The following is a 12,473-nucleotide window of genomic DNA, read 5'->3' as shown; positions in this document are numbered from 1 at the left end:
AGGGGGAGCTGCCTCTCATCCCAACACGGGGTAGATCGTCGCTGATCTCCCGAGATGCTGCCTCTGCCTTGACGCCACCTGGAGCCGCCTCCAGCCCTTCTGCTGCGCCGTCTTCTGCTCCGGGAGCCCATGCGCCTACTCCTCAGGCTCCGACGCTTTCAGGTTTTAGGCTCCCCAAGCGGAAGGTGGACTATATCGCGGTGGATCAGCAAGTGCTTCGAGCTTCGTCTTGCTTCTGCTTATACTTGCTATTTTCTGACGTTCACCCTTGGTTGATCAGGCTGGTGCCTTCGGTGAAGAAAAGGAAGGAGGACACAGCGGCCGCGCCCCCCTCTGCGGAGAAAGGAGGTGGCAGCACTCGCACCTCCCCAGCCCGGTCGCCCTCGCGAGGCCCAGATAGACATCATCGGGAGGAGTCAGCCCCCGTGGCCCCGCTGGCTCCGGAAGTGCTGGCACCTAGCTCGGCTGATGAGGTCCCAAAGGCTCTGGAGCCCTTGATTTTCCAGGCCCAGGTAACGACGTCGCCCCCTCCTCCTGCCGCGCTCCTGGCCCCAGGTTCTTCCGCTTCCTCCGTCGTCTTGGAGCGCGTCCTTTCGGAGAGGGCCCAGCTGCGGGAAGATCTCCTGAGTGCGGACCCGCGCCTGGTGGCTGGGCGCCTGGAGCTGGCCTCCGGCTGGCTTCATTCTGATGCGGCGGTTCGAGCGACACTGAACCAGGCCGCGACGACCTCCGAGGAGGAGAAGCGGGCCACCGCAAAAGCTGCGGCCGATCGTGAGGCGGCGCTGAAGGACGCCAAGGCCGCTCGTGACCGCTATCAGGTGCTGGAGGACGAGTTGAAGAGTCTGCGTGACCAGCGCGCTGAAGAAACCCATGGCCGCCAGGCGAAGGAGGAGGAGATGAAGGCTCGGGAAGACGCCATCAGGAGCCGCGACGCCGAGCTGGTGGAGCTGGCGAAGGCACAGGCCGCGGAGCGCAGCCGGCTGGAGGCGCTGGAGCAGAAGGCGAAGGCGAGGGAGGCCGACCTCGACGCCAAGGCGAAGGTCCTGGCCGAAGACCGCGTGGCCTTCTCGCTTCTTGAGAAGAGGTCCAGCGTGGCGCTGAAGTCACTATACGAGAAGGGCTTGGAGAAGCCGCTGACCACCGACGAGGATGGCCCTGCTCAGCTGCTTCCCCACTTGGTGAAGGCGCTTGAGGAAGTCGTGGAGGGCATCGGTCCCATGGTTGAGGCAGAGGCTCGCGTCCTTTCTTCAGCTGCTCTGACGCGTGTCTTCAGTCATCTGTACCTTCGCGACCCCAATGCTCGTCTCAACGAGCTACTGGAGCCTGTAGCTGATGAGCATTGCGCGGCTGCCGCCGCAGCCATGAAAGGTCAGGTGGAGGCCCTGCTGAAGAAGTTCCACGGCTTCGTCCTCGCGCCCTCGACCGGCGATGCCACCGATCCTGCGGCTGGCGGTGCAGGTGAAGGCGATGCTACCAAGGGAGGAACACCTTCTGCGGGCGATGGCGGTGTTCACGAATGACCTGCGGCTGCCTTCCTGTTTCATTCCTGCAGCATGCATCAGGCCTTGTGGAGGCGTTAAACTTTTGTTTGATATTGTGAGAATAATATGTCTTGTAATATTTGCTTCGAGATTTTGCGATTTTCTTCCTATCTGCTTTGTGTTCTGCATCGACAGAGCCCGACCCCGCGCATACCTCAACCGCCGTTGGGCCGACCGGAGACCAGGACGGACCAATGAGTGAGGGGCTACGTGACCAGTTAGGCTCCTGAGTCGCGATGCTCAGGAGTCCCCCTTGACGAAACAACTTATAGGGAGAGTACGCGAGGATAGGTTAATGTTCTACGTCGACAGAGCCCGGCCCCGCGCATACCTCAACCGCCGTTGGGCCGACCGGAGACCAGGACGGACCAAGGAGTGAGGGGCTACGTGACCAGTTAGGCTCCTGAGTCGCGATGCTTAGGAGTCCCCCTTGACGTGCAAACAATCTCTATACCTTTGCCCTCGCCGAGGCTCGGCTCGGGAGGGGCATGCGACGACCAGGTCCGGGAGACCTGGTTGGGTGGCGTGCGCTTGGGAGTGACCCGAGCGCAGCCCCCAGGTCCGGGAGACCTGGTTGGGTGGCGTACGCTTGGGCGTGACCCGAGCGCAGCCCCCGTGCCCAGCCCCTTCGCGCGGCTCTCCCGAGGGGAGGTGTTGCGGTGAGGCTGGACGCTGAGCTCTGGGGCTCCCTGAGGTTGGTACGACCGTGAAGCCGCCCTCAGTTGTTTATCGCCAGCGCGGAGCATGGTGCTTCCGCTTATGCGTGGGAGGGGGCTCCCTCTGCGGAGAGCCCCCGGGGCGTGTACAGCCCCGCCCTGACACGTGGCTTGCACGGCAGGGCTAGACGAGGTGTATCTGGGCACTCGTGAGCCAGCGCAGGACTCACGAGGCCCTACCTCAAGGCGGGTTGCGCCTAGTCTTGGTTCTTGTTTGCTGTGCTAGTCCTGCGAGGTGGTCAGACAACCTGCGCCGAACGAATCTCCTGAGGTTATCGCGTGAGAAAGCCAAGCACCAATGGCCCTAGGAGGTGACGTAAACAGGGCCGGCCCGCCAGACAGAGCCCAACCGTTGGATTTATCGATGCTGCAGGGATGGGCCCGAGCACAGACGCCGTGCTCAACTTACTCACGCGGAGGGTCCCAAAGAAAGACGGCCGGCGCGCGGTCCCCATGATGGGTGGCGATTAAGCAGGTGATAATCATAGGTAGATTAAGCATGGAGAGCAGCAGGCTTAAGTAAATGCAAGGGAGACACATGCCACTGGGTCAGGCCCGAGCGGCTTGGGGATGATGCGGCCCGAAGGGCGCCCCCAGCAAGGTAAGCTAAAGACATGAAGAAAAAGGGATACATGCCATAGGGACGGACCCACGCGGCCTGGGAATGGTGCAACCCGAGGGGCGCTCCTAGCTGAATGAACTTGGAAAATGTCACCTGGTTCTGTTGATGAAGAGATGTCGGGGCAGCTGAAGGTACGCGGCGAAGGGATTGCTCCTCACGAGCCACCGGGGCCCTGAACCTCGGGAGGCTCTGGGGGTCCAGGCGGTTCCTTGAGGACCATCTCCATCTCCGTTAGCACTGCGTGGTGCCTGGCCTCCTGAGCTGCCAGGATGCGCTGATAGGCTGATGACACGCTCGGCAGGCCGAAAGGCATGCGAACGTAGTTGTGTGGTGGACCCTCGCAACGGCCCATGTGCGAAGGCCAGAAAAGCTCCTGAGAAGCGGCCCTGTTGAGCCCTGGGACGTCGATGCAGACGCGCAGCCCGGCATCCTCGCCTGGATGGGGAGCTGCGCCTCCTGAGCAGCGGTCGCCGCGCATGGCCCTTGCGTCTTGCAGTTTCTGAGTGGTCTTGGTGATGAACTCCTGAGCAGCGGGCGCTCCTCGCCCTGTGTCCTCCTGAGGGAAACGTGCCGTGAAGCACGCCTCCAAGTGGTGCCCGAGCGCCTCCCTCGTGATGTTGGCAAGGTCTGAGGCCCTCCAGAAGAGAGCCCCCGAGCCCTGCCCGAGGAGGGCGCTGGGCGCGCCTTCCTATGCGATGGAGGGGGGCGCCCCTGGAGCGGGCGCTGATCCTGACGAGGTTCCAGCTGCGATGCCGCCCTCCTGAGGTCCGGCACGGCGCAGCTTCTTCTTCTTCTTGGGGATGGCCTCTAGAGGGCCCTCGCCCTTGTTGTCGGGGTCGTCGATTGCTGCAGCTTGAAAGGCACGCTCGAGGGAGCACACCGTGTCTCTTTCGCACGAGACCGTGATTATTCCGCGGCTTCCCGGCATCTTGAGGACATTGTAGCCGTGGTGGGTCACCGCCATGAACTTGGCCAGGGTTGGATACCCAAGGATGGCGTTGTATGGCAGACGGATGTGCGCGATGTCGAAGTCGATGAGCTCGGTGCGGTAGTTCTTGCGTTCTCCGAAGGTGACAGGGAGGTGGACCTGCCCTACCGGTGTGGTAGAACCGTCGGTCACTCCTGAGAAAGGCTTGGTAGGCTGGAGCTGGTCATACGGCACTTGGAGGTTGTCGAACGTGTCGACAGACAGGACATTGAGCCCTGCGCCGTCGTCGATGAGGGTCTTGGTGACTTGCACGTTGCTGATGACTGGTGAACAAAGCATCGGGAGGGCGCCAAAGGTGGCTGCGCACTTGAGCTGATCTGCCGAGCTAAAGGTGATGGCGCACTGGGACCACCTGAGCGGGCGCGTGGCCTCCAGTTTGGGGAGGACTGCATTCACTTCACGAGCAAACTGTTTGAAGATATGCTGCGAGGCTGGGGGCCTGGGCTCCGCCCAAGATGCAGGCGATAGCGCGCGGCTCCTGGAAGCCCCCAGCCCCCTCGTCCTGATGGTGGTCGTCATTCCTTCTTGGCGGTGGCGGCAGCGGGGGAAGACCGGCATTGCCCTGAGGACGATCCTCACGAGGCTGGTCCCTCCAGGCGCCCTCGCGAGGATGATCCTGCCAGCGGTCCTCACGAGGCCGGTCGCGCCACTCCTGGCGCGGGCCACGGTCGTCCCAGCGCCCGCCAGCACGTCCTCCTCCTCCTCGGCCGTAGCCCCGGTCGCTGCACTCGGGGCGTCGACCGAAGCGTCCTTCACAAATGGCTCTGAGCTATTGACAGTCGCTGGTGTTGTGGGTATTCAGGTTGTGGAAGGCGCAGAACGGTCGGCTGCTCTTGGATGATTCGGGCTGGTCTCTGCCTTGCTTGGTGTCCGGCTCCGCCGCGAGCACGGCTGCTCCCTTGCGCTTGACGTCCTTGGTCTTGGCTTTCTTCTCCTCCGGGTCCGCAGCCGGCAGCTCGAGGAGGGAGAGGCGCCCTTCCTCAGCTCTTGCGCACTTGGTTGCCAGGTTGAACAGCTCCTGAGATGTGCACAGCTCCTCGTGGATAGCGAGCTCTTCCTTCATCTTGATGTCGCGGACGCCATCAGAAAACGCGGAGATGATGGCCTCGTCCGTCACCTTGACACCATCAGAAAATGTTGTTGAAGCGCTGGATGTACTTCTGGAGGGTCTCTCCTGGTTGTTGCTTGACGCGGCGCAGGTCACCCGCGGCCGGCGGGCGGTCGCGAGTGCTCTGGAAGTTGGCGACGAAGCGGTCGCGCATCTCGTCCCAGGAGGAGATCGACCCTGGAGGCAGGTTCAAGAGCCACGAACGGGCGCCGTCTTTGAGTGCCATAGGAAACCAGTTCGCCATGACTTTCTCGTCGCCGTTGGCCGCCTCGATGCTCAGCTCGTAGAGCTGCAGGAACTCCGCGGGGTCGGGGGTGCCGTCGTAGCGAGGAGGCATATCTGGCTTGAACTTGCCTGGCCAGGCGACGCTACGCAGCTCGGGGGTGAAGGCGCGGCAGCCGGCCGTGGTCGCCGGGGCCCGTCTTGGAGGTGGAGCTTGGTCCTGACGCTCACGTGCCGCCACAGCAAGCGGCGCGGGGCCCTACCGCGGCAGACAATCCTCTTGGCGCGAGGAGTGGCGGAGCGTTCTCTTGCGGTTGAGGGACTTCTTGGCAGCTTCTTTCTTCACGCGCAGGCGCCGGACGTGGCGGGTCGCGTCATGGAGCCACGCGCCTTGGCGCCAGGGCGCCGTCTTGGGGCAGGGCTGGTGGAGGCGCTTCGTGAGCTACGTTGCCTGTAGCTGGTGGAGGGTGAGGCGGAGAGAGGGACGGCGCAGGGGAGCCCCCTGCGGCGCGGACGAGCTCGGCGACGCGGTCGAGCTAGTCCTCGTAGAGGTCGTCGACCGGGCGATAGCGCAGGAGCTCGTGCGCCATGAGGAGCGCGGCCCGTGCGTCCATGGGAGCGCGACGAGCGTGGGACGAGGAACCGGCAGGGGTCAGCAATGGAGTGGCGGTGCGACCGTCCCGCCGCACCGAGGGGTGCAGCGAGGACGCTTGCTGCTCTTTCCCCACCGGGCCGGTGGCGGCGTTGGCGGCAGGAGACGGAGAACGACGAGGTGGCCCACCGACGGGAGCCGTCTGAGCGACGCGGGTGGCTAGGGCAGCCCGGCGCTCAGCACGAGCACGACGAGCGTCCGCCATGGAGACGACGGAGCAACCGGACGCGAAACGACAGGAAGGAAGCTCCGGCTCACCCCCTACCTAGCGTGCCAAATGTCGGATCATGGGTTCCGGCAAAACCCTCAAGGTTCGAACACTGGGGTGCGCGCGAAGATTTCCTCCCTACCGATCCACGCCCTAGCTCGCTAAGATCTCGTGGACGAACTTGACGAACTCGCAACACAAAAGACACAAGATTTATACTGGTTCGGGCCACCGTTGTGGTGTAATACCCTACTCCAGTGTGGTGGTGGTGGATTGCCTCTTGGGCTGATGGTGAACAGTACAAGGGGAATAACAGCCTCCTGAGGTTGAGGTGTTCTTGTGCTTGACAAACTTGTGTGGGTGAGATGCCTCTCAATCCGCCCCCTACGATGGTGGCTAGCTCTACTTATATAGGCCCTGGTCCTCTCCCCAAATATTGAGCAGGAAGGGAGCCAACAACGGCCAATTTGAAGGGGACAAATAGTACAACTTATCCTGACAAAAGCGGTCTTCGCCTGCGAAAGGCTCTGGTGGTGACGCCGTCTTGGGCTCCATGGTGACCTCTGTCTTGCCGTCCCACTGGTCTTGGTCTCGTTGCACCGATATGGAAACCTTTGCTTGATGCCTCGGTACTCTGCGCCTGCGCTTGCCTCCTTAGCACCAAAGAGGAAAACAGGACACTGCGCGCGTTGGCGCCCTCCTGGAGCCCGCCTGATCTTGATCGTCATGGCTCACGTCACGAGAGCCTCGCGAGGTTTGCCCTGCCTTGATTTCTCCGCTCCTCGCGAGGCAGCCTGGTGAGGCCGCTCCTGAGGAGGTCTTGCGTCGTCCGCCCCGCGAGGCTTGGCCCCTCGCGAGGGTCTTGAATGTCTCCTTGAATAAGATGGGCCGTACAGGCCTGCTAGCATAGCCACCCCGTGGGCCGCAGGCAGGCAAGTCTGGGGACCCCCGTTCCCAGAATGCCGACAGCAATGAGATCAAAATTCGCGGGTTTGAGAGCAAGAACATGAGAGAGAGAGAGCCACATAGATGTTTTTTGGAGGTAGATGATGAAGTGAGCTAAGAGGATAAGTGAGTGGGACCTTGTGGGGCCCACTACCCACCAGGGCGCGCCAGGTGGGTGTGGCACGCCCTGGTGCCTAGTGAGCACCTGGGGCACCCCCTGTGATGTTTTCAGTGCCAAAAATTCTTAAATATTTAGAAAAAACCGTGTTATAATTTCAGGTCATTCTGAGCATTTTCATTTTCGGGCACTTTTTTATTGCACGAATAATTCAGAAAACAGGATATCCATGGCATTTTATTGTATTTAACTAAAAATAACAGAAAACAAAAGGTAGGGACAAAAGGTTGTGCTTACTAAATCGTCGACCACATGCCTCTAAAAAATAATCCATTAATAAGGTTGATCAAGTCTTATTAACAACCACTTTCGATTAGCATGCACCCGAAGAACTTTTGTAAAACACTAAGTTACCTCAACGAGGACATGCATCTCCCCAACAATAAGTGTTTCATATTTCTTTTTGACAGTATGTAGAGGGAATTGAAAACTTCCAAAAGTGATTGTCGGAGTCTTTTCAATAACATTAATTCCATTCACTTGAAATTGTTTCTTCGGAAAATGTACCGTATGCTCATTATCATTGATATGAAAAGTGACCTTGCTTTTGTTGCAATCAATAATAGCCCCTGCAGTATTCAAAAAGGGTCTACCAAGGATAATCGACATGTTGTCGTCCTCGGGCATCTCAAGTATAACAAAGTCCGTCAAGATTGTAACATTTGCAACAACAACGGGCACATCCTCACAAATACCGATAGGTATGGCAGTTGATTTGTCAGCCATTTGCAAAGATATTTCAGTAGGTGTGAGTTTATTCAAATCAAGTCTTTTGTAGAAATAGAAAGGCATAACTCTAACACCGACTCCCAAATCACATAAGGCAGTTTTGACATAATTTCTTTTAATGGATCATGGTATGGTTGGTATTCCTGGATCTCCTAATTTCTTAGGTACTCCATCCTTAAAAGAGTAGTTTGCAAGCATGGTGGAGATTTCAGCTTCAGGTATTTTTTCTTTATTAGTGACAATATCTTTCATATATTTAGCATAAGGGGCTATCTTTAAAATATCAGTCAAACGAGTACGCAAAAAAATTGGCCTAAGCATTTCAGCAAAGCGTTCAAATTCTTCCTCATCTTTTTTCTTGGATGGTTTAGGTGGAAAAGGCATGGGTTTCTGGACCCATGGTTCTCTTTCTTTACCATGTTTTCTAGCAACAAAATCTATTTTATCGTAACCTTTATTTTTAGCAGGTGGTTTATCAAGATCAACAACAGGTTCTATTTCAACATCATTATCTGGTTCTTTATCATTTTCTGGTTGAGCATCTATACGAACATCATAATTGTCATTTTCATTATCACCAGGTGAATGTTCATTACCAGATTGAGTTTCAGCATCAGAGATAGAGACATCATTATTATCCTCAGAAGTTTTTTCTAACTCAGGTTCACTAGAAGTATGCAAAGTCCTATCATTCTTCCTTTTATTTTTATTTTTGGAAGGACTAGGTGCATCAACATTAATTCTTTGGGAGTCTTTCTCAATTCTCTTAGGGAGTCCCTCAGGATAAAGTGGCTCCTGAGTCATTGTACCTCCTCTAGTTACTACTCTGAGATTTAGCAACTTGTTCTAACTGAGTTTGAACCATAGAAGCATGTTTTCCTACTCCTTTAACATCATTAGTGATTCTAAATAATAAGTCACTCAAGCGAGCAATCATATCAACATTTTGCTTTACTTGTTTCATAACATAGGCATTGAAGTGATCTTGTTTCATAATGTAATTGTCGAATTCATACAAGCATTGACTAGGATGTTTATTATAAGGGACGTCACCTTCATCAAACTTTATGAAAGAATTTACCTCTACCACCTGTGGTGGTGTGTCAAGACCATGTATTTCTTCAATATGAGGTAAATTCTTAACATCTTCAGCTTTAATACCTTTTCCCTCATACATTTCCTTGCTTCTTGCTCATGTCTGCTTGAACTACGTCAATATTTCCCCAAAGAGGAAGGGATGATGCATCACAACAATGGTAGTTATTTCCCTTAGTGATGAGACCAAGGTTATCGAACCAGTAGGAGAACCACGCAACACTATGTGAACAACACCTACACACAAATAACAAATACTCGCAACCCAACGTGTGAAAGGGGTTGTCAATCCCTTTCGGGCAACGGCGCCAGAAATTGGCAAACAGACTTGAGAGAGAGTTGTAAATATTGATAGATCGAACGCCAAATAAAATAAAGTGCAGCAAGGTATTTTTGTATTTTTGGTTTAATAGATCTGAAAATAAAAGCAAAGGAATGTAGATCGCAAAGGCAAATATAATAAAGAAGAGACCCGGGGGCCGTAGGTTTCACTAGTGGCTTCTCTCGAGAAAAAATAGCAAACGGTGGGTGAACAAATTACTGTTGGGCAATTGATATAACTTCAAATAATCATGACGATATCCAGGCAATGATCATTATATAGGCATCACGTCCAAGATTAGTAGACCGACTCCGGCCTGCATCTACTACTATTACTCCACACATCGACCGCTATCCAGCATGCATCTAGTGTATTAAGTTCATGGAAAAACGGAGTAATGCAATAAGAACGATGACATGATGTAGACAAGATGTATTTATGTAGAAATAGACCCCATCTTATTATCCTTAATAGCAACGATACATACGTGTGGGTTCCCTTTCTGTCACTGGGATCAAGCACCGTAAGATCGAACCCATCACAAAGCACCTCTTCCCATTGCAAGATAAATAGATCAAGTTGACCAAACAAACCCCAAATATCGGAGAAGAAATATGAGGCTATAAGTAATCATGCATATAAGAGATCAAGGAAGACTCAAATGAATTTCATGGATAAAAATATAGATCTGATCATAAACTCAAAGTTCATCGGATCCCAACAAACACACCGCAAAAAGAGTTACATCATATGGATCTCCAAGAGACCATTGTATTGAGAATCAAACGAGAGAGAGGAAGCCATCTAGCTACTAACTACGGACCCGTAGGTCTACAAAGAACTACTCACGCATCATCGGAGAGGCACCAATAGACATGATGAACCCCTCCATGATGGTAACTAGATTTGATCTGGTGGTTCTGGAACTTGCGGCGGCTGTAATTGATTTTCATCGACTCCCCTTGGGTTTCTGTAATATTGGGGTATTTATAGAAAAACGAGGCGGTTCAGGGGGCACCCGAGGTGGGTACAACCCACCTGGGCGCGCTTGGGCCTCCAGGCGCACCCTGGTGGGTTGTGCCCCCCTCGGAGCAACCCTAGGCGCTTCTTCGGCCCACTGGATGTCTTCTGGTCCAAAAAAATCCACAAAAAGTTTCGCTGCGTTTGGACTCCGTTTGGTATTGATTTCCTGCGATGTAAAAAACATGCAAAAAACAGCAATTGGCACTTGGCCCTATGTTAATAGGTTAGTACCAAAAATGATATAAAATGACTATAAAATGATTATAAAACATCCAAGAATGATAATATAACAGCATGGAACAATAAAAAATTATAGATACGTTGGAGACGTATCAACATCCCCAACTTAATTCCTGCTCGTCCTCGAGTAGGTAAATGATAAAAACAGAATTTTTGATGTGGAATGTTGCCTAACATGTCATCTCATATTATTTTCTTTATAGCATGGACATTTGGACTTTTATATGGTTCAAAGCAATAGTCTAGTTTTGACATGAGACTTAAATACTCAATCATATCAATAAGCAACCATGTCTTTCAACACACTCGCATATTAGCTACACCCAATGCTCAAGTACGATCACAGTGCCTCCTAGTTGGTGCTTTATAAGAGAAGATGGAGACTCAAATTAAAAATAAAAATTGCATAAAATAAAAGAAAGGCCCTTCGCGGAGGGAAGTAGTGATTTGTAGAGGTGCCAGAGCTCAAAGCGAAAAACATACAGATAAAAACATTTTGGGAGTCGTACTCTTCCCACCAACGAAAACGAATTAGAGTTCCCCACACTTTCCATGCTAGATATATCATAGGCGGTTCCCAAACAGAAAATAAAGTTTATTCCTTTTTCCACCATACTTTCACTTTCCATGGCTAACCGTATCCACGGGTGCCCTCCATACCAACACTTTCTAAGGAATTTATTATTTGACAACATAAAGTAAATTCATTTTTCATTTCGGGACTGGGCATACTCTCGTGCGATGACAAGTGAATAAAGACTCATCGTGAGAATAACACTTCTAGCATGGAAAATATCGGCCACCCTTCCCCGCCTCGCGAGCGGTACGAGCACACAAAAGAGAAATTTATTTTGAAAATTAGAGATGGCACATGCAAATTTGCTCAGAACGGCAAAATAATACCGCATATAGGTAGATATAGTGGACTCATGTGGCAAAACTGGTTTAAAGGTTTTTGGATGCACAAGTAGTGATCATACTTAGTGCAAAATGAAGGCTAGCAAAAGATTGAGAAGCGACCAACCAAGAAACGAATAATCTCATAAGCGAGCATTAAGCATAATTAACACGGAATAATGCACCACAAGAAGGATGTAATTTCATTGCATGACTATTGACTTTCGCGCTTGCATAGGGAATCACAAACATTAACACCAATATTCTTACTAAAGCACAATACTCATCAACATGACTCACATATCACATCATCATATCTCAAAACTATTACAAGGAATCAAGTTTATTTTGTCCAATGATCTTCATGAAAGTTTTTATTATATCCTCCTTGGATGTCTATCACTTTGGAACTAATTTTCATGTGTTGCTTCTGATAAGCTCAAACAAATATAAGTGAAGATCAAGAGCATAATATTTATTTCTCTAAAATTAATTTAAGTGAAGCAAGAGAGAATTTCTTAAATTTTTTACTAACTCTCAAACAAATCTAAGTGAATCAAGAGAGCATTTCTTCAAAAATACTAAAGCACACCGTGTTCAAAAAGATATAAGTGAAGCACTAGAGCAATTCCATAGCTCATAAAGATTTAAGTGAAGCATAGAGAGCAATTCTACCAAGTCATAGCATATTTCTGGCTCTCTCAAATAGGTGTGTCCAGCAAGGATTCAAGACTTAAAATAAAAAGCAAAACAAGCAAAGACTCATATCATACAAGACGCTCCAAGCAAAACTCATAGTATGTGACGAATAAAAATATAGCTTCGAGTAAAATACTGATGGTCGTTAGAAGAAAGAGGGGATGCCACTCGGGGCATTCCCAAGCTTAGTTGCTTGCTTCTCTTTGGATAATAGCTTGGGATGCCATGGGCATACCCAAGCTTAGGCTCTTCTTACTCCTTATTCCTTCATCCATCGTAACATCACCC

The sequence above is a fragment of the Aegilops tauschii genome, chromosome 3, assembly GCF_002575655.3.
Source record: "Aegilops tauschii subsp. strangulata cultivar AL8/78 chromosome 3, Aet v6.0, whole genome shotgun sequence".
Classification (NCBI taxonomy): domain Eukaryota; kingdom Viridiplantae; phylum Streptophyta; class Magnoliopsida; order Poales; family Poaceae; genus Aegilops; species Aegilops tauschii.
The sequence above is the reverse complement of the archived record's forward strand: the minus strand, read 5'-3'. Positions refer to the sequence as shown.